Source organism: Macaca fascicularis, chromosome 14 (assembly GCF_037993035.2).
Source record: "Macaca fascicularis isolate 582-1 chromosome 14, T2T-MFA8v1.1".
Taxonomy (NCBI): domain Eukaryota; kingdom Metazoa; phylum Chordata; class Mammalia; order Primates; family Cercopithecidae; genus Macaca; species Macaca fascicularis.
Window position 1 is genome coordinate 95,863,185 of NC_088388.1, and position 12,457 is coordinate 95,875,641.

At 36.3% G+C, this 12,457-nt stretch overlaps 1 pseudogene; it reads right to left on the reverse strand.

The window, feature by feature from the left end:
* Nucleotides 1-491: 491 nt before the first annotated feature.
* On the reverse strand, nucleotides 492-1,659 carry LOC102123299 (nuclear nucleic acid-binding protein C1D pseudogene; annotated as a pseudogene).
* Nucleotides 1,660-12,457: the final 10,798 nt, after the last annotated feature.

Genomic DNA, 12,457 nt, shown 5'->3' on the forward strand with positions numbered 1-12,457 from the left:
TGTGATTAGGCCATAAGGGTAGAGCCCTCATGAATGAGATCAGTGCCATAAAAGAAGCCCCAGAGAGATCCCTCACCCCTTCTGTCATGTGAATACAAAAGGAGAAGATGACCATATATGAAGGGGCAAGTCTTCATCAGATATCAAATCTGCTGGTGCTTTTATTATGGACTTCCAAGCTTCCAGAAATGTGAGAAATAAATTTATATTGTTTATCAGCCATCCAGTCCATGATATTTTGTTATAGCAGACTTAGACATCATTACTCCATTTTTTTGCATCTCAAACCTGATACAGCTTCCTATTTTGTCCAACTCTAACCTGGAACCATATAGGGAAGGGAATTCTGAATCACATTGTTCCCAGCTCTATGAAATTGACAATGGAATGATCCAGCACACCTACTCCTACATATGATTTTATTTTATGAACCATATCTATAGCTGCAAATTATTTAAATAATTTGTTGTACTTTTTAATTAATTAATTAATTTTTTTAACAACATTTTCAGCCTTTATTGAGAGAGTATGGTCATCATGCCAAAATTCATCCATCAACATACAACCTTATTTCCCATCTAAAGTTAATGAGAATGTGTTTTATTTTAAATGGGACATAGAGGCAACATGCCAAGAATTAAAGTACAACCATAAAGTTTTAGTTTCACACTTTGAATATCAACAAAGCAGTAATTCCTAAAATCATGAAAACATGATAAAATAACTACAGAAAAAAATGAACATTTAAGTCATTTCATGCTTTCTTAATGTCATATAGTGAAAACAGATGTACCTATAATTTCGGCCTACAGATAGCATACATCATAAGGTCATTATTCATTTAAAATAGTACAAATGTTTACAAAGAACATTTCACGTAAATTTCACAGCTGCTTATAAAATGGTACTTGCAAGATTGACCTATATAAAGAAATAAGAGTCTCATCAAAAGAGATGGTAAATTATAAATATATAATATATCACAATGTTAAAATCTTCAGTGCAAATCAATAAAGATAACAATCTTTGGCAAGGAAAGTATTTAGCTTTACATATTTACTGTAAATTAACATATTAATTCAATAAGAAATACATTTAAACCTTGTCCTGCCACAGAATTATTTTGTGGAGGGGAAAAAAAAAAGATGTACTTTTTGAATATGTGTACATCAAAACAAAAAGTTAACTTTTACTTTTTCCTTTATTGGCAACTTTTGATGCATTTCTTGGTTTTGGTTTCCAGAGGGCATTTTTTACAAATCTTGAAGCTGCACCTCTGTCCAGCTTGCCAGCCTTTTTCTTGTCTGTTATTTCCTTGACTCTGTTCATATATACTCTGATTCTTTCCAATTCCTGTTTTACGGGATGTTCCTTAGGATTAACTCCTTGAGTTGCCAAATAAACCCAAAACATTGAATTTAATGTGTATGCAGAAACCAAATCCACTTTTGCTTGTTCAAGTGGGTCCAACTTCTGCAACAACTCATTTCTAGAAACAGACATCATGGTCTTCAGCGTCTCATCCACAGCACCAATGGAATTCTCAAACGCTGACAAATACTCATGAATTTCTACTGGATAGTCTTCATTAATTTCTTCACCTGCCATTATGGCTGACTCAGGGCCTTCGACTACAGTCTCCCGGAAAGCGGTCGGGCCAATTAATTAATTTTTTTATTATACTTTATGTTCTAGGGTACATGTGCACAACATGCAGGTTTGTTACATATGTATACATGTGCCATGTTGGTGTGCTGCACCCATTAACTCGTCATTTACATTAGGTATATCTCCTAATGCTATCCTTCCCCACTCCCCTCACCCCACAATAGGCTCCGTTGTGTGATGTTCCCCTTCCTGTGTCCAAGTGATCTCATTGTTCAATTCCCACCTATGAGTGAGAACATGCAGTGTTTGGTTTTCTATTCTTGTGATAGTCTGCTAAGAATGATGGTTTCCAGCTGCATCCATGTCTTTTTAATTTAAAGGATATCTGTGTGTGCATAACTGTCAGGTGTATGGCTACTTCTAATAATATATTCTCTCTTTCCCACTTATCATTTACTTATGAGAAATAATTTGATATCTTAAACAGGGGTATTTTTAAGAGATGGTATTTCTTTTTGGTCACATTGGTCAAAAGTAAGGATAGCAGAGAATCAATTCAGTAACCACTGAGTAAGCCACATGTGCAGGCCTGGCTGCCATTTCATTCCTGGTCCCCTGACCTCAACGGAAAAGATGGAGAGTCTTGAGAGTCTCATAGTCTCTCTTTTTCTCCAGGACAAGGAAGGAGAGAAAATCGTTTATATTAGGAGGTTTCATGATGATGCAGAAAGATTTTAGTACAAAATATAAATTAAAAACTCAATCCTCTCAATTCAATTTAGTTCAGTTTAATTAATTTCCACACTACCAATATTTTCTCATCAATTGCTCTGTGCCAGGGACTGTCCTAAATACTGTGACTAGAGATAAAATAGCAATAGTTTATGCCTTCATGGAGTTTTCATTCTAACAGGGAAGGTAGCAGTTACTTACAAGTGTAGTGCCATGTAATAAACATTCTTTTGAGAAGATGCTCTGGTAGAGTCTCATTTTACCTAGTTATTGTTGCTAATTGGGTGAAAAGTTCTATGTTAAATTTCTAGCTGTTAATAAGTATATATGTAGTCAACTTTTTAGTGTAATTAGCTAACAATATCACCCAATCTTCTATAATAATCAGTGATGGCAACCACGAGAATATTTGGAGAAAAGATAACCTCCTAGAACTGCCACATAAATAAGTCCGCATCTATATTCTGTTTCTACTCTCATGAAAGGTGTTTTAAAAATATCTGCATTCAATATAAATAAAAATATTTTATCAGTACAGTTTTAATAATAGTGTGTTGCTTTTCATATTCTGGGAGTAACTTAGGATCTAACCAAATTTATTGGATAATTACTCCTCAGTAATAGCAACTATATTGACTATGCCCAAATCAAATAATCCTGGAAACTTTCAGTGATCTATGAGTGTGTTTTGAAGACCCTAACTTTTCTATCCCAGAGGAACCAAATGAAACTTCTTTTATGATAAAATAATTGATAACTTCTGCTATCAAAAGTTTTAGGACAAACTAACTTTTCTGTATATTATGAAGAAAATGGGTTTTTACCAAAGATATTACAATATTTGAGTCAATAGAAAGCTGTTTTCTGAGTATAGTCTACTATATATCTAGGCAATAATGAAACTCATCTCCACTCTAATACAGCACTATGGTAGCCTTCTAAATGGTGAAAATTACAAGTCATCTTTATGTATATTTATAGGAACCTTTGTTACCTATTCAACTGTCATCTGAAATGTCAATTTTATTACATATGTGACTGTTATCTGAAATATGTTGATCTCCTTTCAATTAATCACACAGCATCAGGCATGATATGGTTGAATTTCACTGTAGGTTTTTAAATTGAAATAATTTAATACAGATAATCAGTCACAAGGATTATGGAAGACTGTGAATGCAAACAGGGGACTGTGAAGCAACCAAGAGCTCAACAACAGCTGGAAATGACTTCTATTTCCAGGGCTCTCCAAAGTCCAGGAAAAGAAATGAGATATGGTCACCAAACCACAGAAGTCAGGGCACTCTACTAAGGACTGCCCGTCATAGAGGTGGAGCCATGAAAGAGACAAGACCAACATTTCAAATGCAACCTCAGGCAGGGGTGATGGTGGGAGTACAGGAGTGTGGTAGAAGTGTAGGGATGGTGGTGGTGGTGATAGTAGGAATACCCTGGCCTTTCTTTTTTCCCTCCTATCAAACGTCCTACTAGTACTTCCCCTTCACTAAACCCATCTGGAAGCCAGATACAGCAGCCTAGGAAAAAGAGCCTACAGAGTCAACTGCTTTCCTAGGCTCCTACATACACCAATGACAGACAGAGGAGAGCAGGGCAAAGGCAGATGGATCTACGGGAAGCACATCCAATGTCCTATTACATAAATGGTTCAGACAGTCAACATTTGAGAGAATAGTATATATAAAGTTGAATAGTGCCCAAGCATGGTTACCTAAATCAGAATTGCTAGAGGCATTGTTAAATACAGCTTCTCAGGCTTCAATTTAAACCAATGAAGTCCTCGTTTTGTATAAGCACTCCTGGTGATTCTAGGATGCACCTGAGTTTGGAGAATCACTAAAACAAAGACCACATTTTACCCATCAATCTCTCTGAGTACTGATTAGGTGGTATGGTTTGGCTGTGTCCCAACCCAAATCTCATGTCAAATTGTAATCTGAATTGTAATCCCCAGGTGTCGAGGGAGGGACCAAGTGGGAGGTGACTAGGTCATGGGGGTAGTTTACTTCATGCTGTTCTCCTGATAGAGAGTGAGTTCTTATGAAATCTGGTTGTTTGATAAGTGTCTGGTGCTTTCCCTTTCTCTCTCTATGTCCTGCTGCCTATGAAGAAGGTTCTTACTTCTCCTTTTCCTTCTGCCATGATTGTAAGTTTCCTGAGGCCTCCCCAGCAATGTGGAAATGTGAGTCAAATAAACTCTTTTGTTTATACATTATCCAGTCTCAGGTAGTATCTTTATGGCAATGTGAAAACAGACTAATACAGAGAATTGGTACCATGTGTTTGGAGCACTGCTGTTAATATAAAGATAACTTGAAAATGTGGAAGTGACTTCGTAACTGGGTAACTGGCATAAGTCATACAAATTTGGAGGGCTCAGAAGAAGATAGAAATATGTGGGAAAGTTTGGAACGTCTAGAGACTTGTTGAATGGTTTTGGCCAAAATGCTGATAGTGATATGGACAATGAAATCCATGCTGAGATGGTCTCAGATGGACATGAGGAACTTATTGCAAACTGGAGCAAAGGTCACTGCTACTATTCTTTACCAAAAAGACTGGCAGCGTCTTGACCCTGCCCTAGAGATTTGTGGAACTTCCAACTTGAGAGAGATCATTTAGGGTATATGGCAGAAGAAATTTCTAAACAGCAAAGCATTCAAGATGTGACCTGGCGTTTCCTGAAAGCATATAGTTATATATGCTCACAAAGAGATGGTTTGAAATTGGAACTTATGTTTACAATGGAAGCAGGGCCTAAAGGTTTGGAAAATGTGCAGCCTGACCATGTGGTAAAAAACAAAAGCACATTTTCTGGGGATAAATTCAAGCCTGTTACAAAAATTTGCATAAGTAATGAGCTGAATGTTAATCACCAAGACAGTGGGGAAAATGTCACCAATGCATTCCAGAGATCTACAGAGCAGCCCCTCCCAACACAGGCCTGGAGGCCTAGAAGGGAAAAATGGTTTTGTGGGTCAGGCCAAGGGCTTTGCTGCTCTGTGCAGCCTCAGGACTTGGTGCCCTGCATCTCAGCTGCTCCAGCTACAGCCATGGCTAAAAGGGGCCAAGATACAGCTTGGGCCATTGTTTCAGAGGATAGAAGCCCCAAGCTTTAGCAGCTTCCATGTGGTGTTCAGCCTGCAAGTACACAGAAGACAAGAGTTAAGGTTTGGGAACCTCTGCCTTGATTTCAGAGGATGTATAAAAATGCCTCGATGTCCAGGCAGGGGCAGAGCCCTCATGGAGAACCTCTGCTAGGGCAGTGTGGAAGGGAAACATGAGGTGGAATCCCCTACAAAGAGACCCCACTGGGGCACTGTCTAGTGCAGCTTTGAGAAGAAGGTCACCATCCTCCAGACCCCAGAAAAGTAGATTGTCCGACAGCTTACACCATGTACCTGGAAAAGTTTCAGGCACTCAACACCAGCCCATGAAAGCAGCCACAGGGGCTGTACCCTGCAGAGCCACAGGGGCAAAGCTGCCTGAGGCTGTGGGAGCCCACTCCTTGCATCAGCATGTCCTAGATATAAGACAAGGAGTCAAAAAAGATTTTGGAGCTTTAAGATTTAATGACTGCCTGGCCTGGTTTCAGAGTTGCTTGAGGCCTGTGGCCCCTTTGATTTGGCCGATTTCTCCCATTTGGAGTGGGTGTGTTTACCCTATGCCTGCATCCCCATTGTATCTGGTAAGTAACTAACTTGCTTCTGATTTTACAGGCTCATAGGCAGAACAACTTGCCTTGTTTCAGATGGAACTTTGGTTTGGACTTTTGAGTTAATGCTGGAATAAGTTAAGACTTTGGAGGACTGTTGGAAAGACATGATGGCATGATTGGTTTTGAAATGTGAAAAGGACATAAGATTTGGGAGGGGCAAGGGTAGAATGATATGATTTGCCTGTGTTCCCACCCTAATCTCATTTCAAATTGTAATCCAACTTGTAATCCATGTGTTGAGGGTGGTACCTGGTGGGGGATGACTGGATCATAGAGGTGGTTTCTCCCATGCTGGTCTCTTGATAGTGAGTGAGTTCTCATGAGATCTGGTTGTTTGATCAGTGTCTGGTGTTTTCTCCTTCTCTCTCTCTCTCTCTCTCTCTCTCTCTCTCTCGTGCTGCCTTGTGAAGAAGGTGCTTGCTTCTCCTTTGCCTTCTGCCATGATTGTAACTTTCCTGAGGCCTCCCCAGCCATGTGGAACTGTGAGTCAATTAAACCTCTTTTGTTTATAAATTATTCAGTCTCAGGTAGTATCTTTATAGCAGTGTGAAAATGGACTAATACATCAGATTATCAGAAGGTTAAATGGTTGGTAGTTTTCCTTTAATTCTCAAAATAAGGCATCATATAATCATAATTTAATATATGATGCCCACTCTTTCTTCCTGTCCTAATACTTACTTTTTTCTTTTTTAATTGAAGATTGTTATATAAACCTTCTAAGGAAAGCACTATGTACTATGCAGCTAAGTTTTATTTCTCCCAATTATCTGCTCTGCATTATCTTATTAGTTTTCAGGAACAATTTCATTATTGTTTCTCTTTTTGATTTAGCTGTGAAGTTCAGTAGGAATTCTTAGTCTAGAATTTTTCACATAACTATTCTCTTTAATGTCTTCCTCTGTTTTTCTTGTTCTTTTACTCAGGTGGTAAGCTTACATTTTTTTTTTCCTTTAGTACCTTTTCTTTGTGGGAGTGTCCTCTTTCCCGTCACAACTGGTTCTGCCTTAACCATTCAACTACAGTATCCTGTTTACTTTTTTCCAGGGGGTGGCCATGTGACTCAGGCTGAGCTGATTATTTCTGTACCCCTTAGGACAAAGCTTGATAGAGCAGATAGCTAAGCTCAATCAATGAACCCAATTAAATGCCAAAATACAAAACAACAGCAAAAGCAGTAACAATAGAAGTTTCAAAAGCAAAAGACAAAGCAGATTGAAATAGAATACTCTTGGCATTTCAAGTCTTCATTTTCTGGATAGGGACTTTGATGGTCCTAGCTTAGGTGAGCTGCATACCTCTACATCATTCAACTCTGTACTTACCTACTGTGTGTACCTGGTTTATCTGATAACTCTCAAATGTCTTCAAATATAGATGTCTTCAAATATAAAGCTTGCTTTAGTTTGAAAACTACCCATATAATTCTTGGCTCTGGATCCATAAATTTGCTGAGAGGAGGAATCTTAACTTTCCCCCAATTCTTGATTAAATCTTCATCCATTCCAGTATCATTCATCATTAATCTAGTTATCAAAATTTGTTTCTCTTGGGTGAATAGTCAGGAAGAAGTTTGATATAGTCATTATTTCAGTCACTTTTTAGAGTTCAATATCCTTCCTTTCTGAACTTCCTTCCTCTGCACTCTTCTCTCTTGAGTGTGTATACTCATGGGTCTCACTTCCCTCCCTCCTTATAGGTAGAGGGCCAGGGAGGAAAGAGTGTCTGTTAATGCGATTGATAGTTATGTATGGGAAAAGATCCTCCTATTCAGTCTGGTTTGGTCTGGTTTGGTCACATGTTTCTTTTAGACAACTTCTACTTGGCCTTTTCCATGACAGAAAAACAGAAGGTCAGCTGTGTCTCTATTTGGGCTCTGCAAAAGCAAGGTATACCCTCAGTCTCTTCTCTGGGTTGTCTTCCTCTGCTTGACTGAGTAGCCACTCAGGTAATAGCATGGTTCTATGCTAATTCCCACGGAATAATAAGATTGTTAGCTTTCAGAAATTACCAGAGGGAAAGCAAGTCCCAGTTTTTATATTAAAATCCATCCATCCATTGGGAAATATCTTTCTGATACCATTCTGTCATCCTCCAAAGAGATAGAAGGCAAGGGAGGACCAGGACCGATATTTCTGGCACCCTTTGTGCTTTCTTCTCTAAACCTTCTGTTAGTCTCTTCTGTTTTTTGTTTCACAGTATTAACAAAAGAAATCTGTTTAGCCTCTAGAGAACACAGAGACCTACTGAATATCTCCAATAACGAAACACTGTCATTTTGTTGGAATGTAATCACTTTGTTCTAAATAGTTTGCTGTCTCTGTACAATGCTGTACATAAACAACAACATTTCTGCACTACAGGGTGTATATCTCTGGGAATGGTGAAGGAGAGAGAATATGAAGCAAAAAATGATTCCATCAGTGTTTTATACTTTTTTGTTGCATAACTCATAAATGGGCTCAATTTGTGTGCAAGTAGGCTATTAATTGACAACAAGTAAAAGCAATAACAAGCATCAGTTAATGCTCTGACAAACTTTGTATTTGTTTATTTTTCTTATATAGACTATAAACTTAAATAGTATTTTAATGTTTAAAAGAAAAATAACTTTTCAGTATATGTTTTTTACTTTAAATATACATGTCAAGTAACTGGCTTTATTATGAGTTCTATGTCTTTGTGAACTGACATGGGGACATAGGATCCCTTATAATAGTACTTTATGGAAAAGTGTGTTCTTTCTCTTTTCTCTTTCTCTCTATGTATATATGTGTATATATATATTTATATATGTATATATGTGTGTGTGTATATATACATTTTTATATATGTGTGTATATATATGAAATCAGTAGTATATGGGAAGGGGACTGACTCAATATTATATCCAATATTTGGAATTCTAAATTATTTATCTTCTAAAAGGATCTCTTGGTACTTTTTTCCTTCTAAAATGTACCCTTTTGCAGGACATTTTCCAATCTTTCAAGGTCACTTTAATTTTACTCCCATTTTAGATCCTCCTTTGGAGAATTACTCTGCTTATTTATTTATTCGCTGTGTACCCTGTTTCTAATTCGAAGTTGGACTCATTTTTATAATGTGAATTTATTCTTTGGGACATAACAAATTTAGAGTTAAAATCTGGCATGTTAATCTCAGAGTAATTTTTCTTTTATTTGTCCATTAACAATAACAATACCAGTAAAAATGATTAGTAGAAAAAAGCAGCCTTTGTGAGTTTTAGTGTGGAGAATATTTGTGAAATCTATTCAATTGTATGAAACTCCTTGGCTTATAACTGCTGTTATAAATCACAGGGTCATGTGGTTAATCTTCTGAGAGCTTCAATAAAAATGATCCAACTTTGCAGCCTCCTACAGCTTTCAATTTCTGTCATATCTGAGTCCTGCCTATAAACACAGGGTCAATAAACAGGTTAGAGATAAACAGGAGAGAAATTTTTGATTAAAAATGATATGAAATGCTGGAGAAAGGTTAGCTAAATCAGGAAGAAATAAAGAACTGAGCACTATGGATGATTTAGAGATAGAACACCTATAGATTGGTATGTGGGGGCAGGGCCAATGATGTCCCCTTGAAATCCTGCATTGGATAGCTGGTGATTGATCTTTGTAACTCAGTCTCCACTTCTAATGAGCACATCAATAGGGTATACATTGACTTTCTAATGCATTGGTTTTATTAAAGAGGGAGCTATTTCCAGTTTAATAAGTGGAGAGCTTCTGTAACAATTGCTACATTTCAATTCTAAGCAATACTTATAAAAGTCTTTTAGAAGTGCTTTCTCGAAACCATTATGTTTTTAGTTAATTTTTTATGTGCTATAAATTTTAAAAATGTGTGTATTGAAGATACACTTTAGTGAAAAGGGCTCTTGAATAGAAATTAAGAGCTCAGTGCTTTAGTTTTCTTTCTGCTTATTAATTCATTCTTTGAGTTTGGGCAAATCACTTACTCTCTGTGAACCTAAGTTCATCATATTTAAAGAGGGCATGCAAAACATATGCATATTCTTTCTTTTTCATCCAAATAATTTTGAAAGGATGGAAACTATATCTGTGTCTCTGCATATCCATCTAATGTGGACATATATTCGTATATGCTTGTCTTTCTATTCTTCTAGAATAAACCTATAAGGGGACCGGAAACAAGGCAGGGTACCGTTAAAAGACAATAACATTTTAAGCAATTTTAGGAGGTATTATCCAGAGATACTTGATTGATTAAACAATCAGAGCACAAAAGAAAGATATAGGCAGGAGTCAGGGTAAACTCTTGAAAATTGTAATATCTTGAAGACATATACTATTTAATAGAACAATGCCTGAGAGAGCAAAAATTGTACTGGAAAATATTTAATAGATAAATGCTAACAAATAATAAGACAAAAGAAGTAAAAGTAAGGAAAATAATTTTAAGACTAAAATATTAAATGGGGAAAAGTGATATTATATAGTAATAAAAGTTTCAATCTCCCAAGAAGTAAGGATCATAAATATTTATGCAATGGAAATATCATCATAGGACATATAATATAATGTCAATAAAACACAAAAAAGTACTGTCAAAGCAGCAATCATAATGTTTTATTTTAACAAACATTTTTCAGAAATTCATAAGTTGGTTAGACAATAAAAGATAGGAAATAAACATTGTGAAGATGACAGTTTATATGCTTGAGCAGATAGAGAATTTACTAAAATATATGTTTATTTTGCATTGTCCGTTCCCCTGTTCCTTGCAATTGCCCAAGTTCTTTTGTTGACTCTTTCCTCAGAAAAAGTTTGTGCCAAAAAACTAAAAGCATTAGTTGCCAGAAAGGTATTTTCATTTTTTGGATTTTTCTTTATTTGACTGAAGCCTTAATCATTAAAGAGAATATGATGAGTGCATAGACTATAAACAGAGAAAAAAATAGTGACTTTAAGAAACAATGATGTAGACAGAAGATACTATCTTAGATTGGGCAGGTGATGGAGGTTTGGTTAAAGAAAGAATAAGTATAACAAGCTCTTGTTATATTAAACTTCTTATTTATCATCTCTGGTTCTTGTCAATTTTTCCCATAGATCCGTGTTACCATCTGGAGTTGTTTTCTTAGCCCAATACAACTTTGTTCCCACTCTGACCTCCTGTTACTGACAAATATGTTTAATTTTTATTTGTTATAGGCACAACAAAATATTATTTGCATATTGCTTTATACATCAGCTTTTTAAATCAGTTAAGGAGAAGAAAGGTTTATACTGTCTTTTATAACTGCACAATTACCTTTTTTGGTGTTATTTTGAGTGTGTTTATGAGTAGAAATCGGTCTGAGGTCACTAGCTTTCAGCCTGAAAAACATGCTTTCGCATTTACTGTAAGGTGGGTATGCTAGCAAAAGATTTTCATTGCTTTTGTCTCCTTAAGAATGTAATTATTTTTCTTTCAGTTTTAAAATACATGTATGCTGGATATAGGAGATTGACAGTTTTTTCCTTAAGCACTTTAAACATCTTATCCTACTACCCTTTGATGCCATTTTTTTTCATAAGAATTCTACTGTTAATGTTTTTGAGATTCCTTTGTAAGAGATACATAATAGTTTGCTTGCTTAATTCAAGATTTCTTCTTGCCTTTGGCTTTTACTTTGCTTTCTTTTTAAATTTTATTTTATGTTCAGGGGTACAGGTTTGTTACATAGGTAAACTTGCGTCATGGGGGGTTTTTGTACAGATTATTTCAACACCCAGGTATTAAGCCTAGTACTTGTTAGTTATTTTTTTTCTCCCATCCTCCACACTCTGATAGACTGCAGTGTGTGTTGTTCCCCTCTATTTGTCCATGTGATTGTACCATTTAGCTACCACTTATAAGTGAGAGCATGTGATATTTGGCTTTCTGTTCCTGTAGTAGTTTGCTAAGAATGATGGCCTTCAGCTCCATCCACGTTCCTGCAAAGGACATGATCTCATTCTTTGTTATGGCTGCATAGTATTTCATGGTGTATATGTACCACATTTTTAAAATCCAGTCTATCATTGATGGGCATTTAGGTTGACTTCCATATTCTCAATACCAGTGTATAAGTGTTCCTTTTTCTTGACAACCACAATGGCATCTGTTATTTTTTTGACTTTTTAATAAGAGCCATTCTGATTGGAGTGAGATGGTATCCCATTGGGGTTTTGATTCACCTTTTTCTAATGATCAGTGATGTCGAGATTTTTTAAATACGATTATTGGCCACATGAATGTCTTCTTTTGAAAAGTGTTTGTTCATGTCCTTTGCCCACATTTTAATGGAGTTGTTTTTATCTTGTAAATTTCTTTAAGTTCCTGATCAATGCTGGATATTAAACTTTAGTCAGA